The following is a 987-nucleotide window of genomic DNA, read 5'->3' as shown; positions in this document are numbered from 1 at the left end:
AGATGGACAATATTAACTAGACTCAGTGAGCTATTTAAAAAACCAGAAGAGGACACAAGGGGGTGGGGAGGTGAGAGGTGGATCTGGGAGTTGGGGGAAGAAGTGCAGGTAAACATGATCAAAACATTGTGTGCATGTATGACATTCTCAAAGAATTAATACAAATTTAAAAACTTATACCATACAAACCAATATCTGGATTAATACACTCCGTATCAAAATAGCACCAATTTTTGGAGGAGAGAAAAAAATCCCTTCTAAAATGCATATGAAATACCAAGAGAATCGCAAATGGCTTCCAGAGTCTCAAAAAAGAAAAGCAGAACTCAAGTCTCACATTTCCTGATTGCAGATCAAAACTGTAACACAGGCCAATGGGATAGACCCTCAAGTTCAGCCAGTGACATCCACTGAAGGAGCTTAGATCATTCAGAGGGTGAAGGCATAATTTTTTCAACGGGATTGTATCAGAAAACTGGATATCCACATGCCAGAGAATGATCCTGGAGCCCTATGTACAGTATACAAAAACTAACCCGGAATGGACCAGAGTCTAAAGTGTAAATCTTAAAACTCAGAGCAAAGCTTCACATTGTTGTATTTGGCAGCGTTCTTGGATGTGACACTAAAGGCTCAGGTAACAAGAGTTAAAATAGATAAGATGAGCCGGGTGTGGTGGTGCACGCCTTTAATCCCAGCACTCTGGAGGCAGAGGCAGGCAGATCTCTGTGAGTTAAAGGCCAGCCTGGTCTACATAGTGAGTTCCAGGACGATAGAAAAGTCACAGATGATCAATAAAGAGCCTGAGGCTTGAACATCACTATCAACCAGTGGGACCAAGAGATAGCTACAATATCCTACCAACAGCATCATACACATTGTTCTCCAGTGTGTGTGGACTATCCTCCAAGATAGGTCAGATGGTGGGCCATGAAATAAGTATTCACAATTTAAAACCAGGCTGGAATAATATTTTTTGGAAACAGC

The sequence above is a fragment of the Nannospalax galili genome, unplaced genomic scaffold (assembly GCF_000622305.1).
Source record: "Nannospalax galili isolate Female #2095 unplaced genomic scaffold, S.galili_v1.0 scaffold86, whole genome shotgun sequence".
NCBI classification, from domain to species: Eukaryota; Metazoa; Chordata; class Mammalia; order Rodentia; family Spalacidae; genus Nannospalax; species Nannospalax galili.
This window is presented reverse-complemented; position numbering follows the sequence as displayed.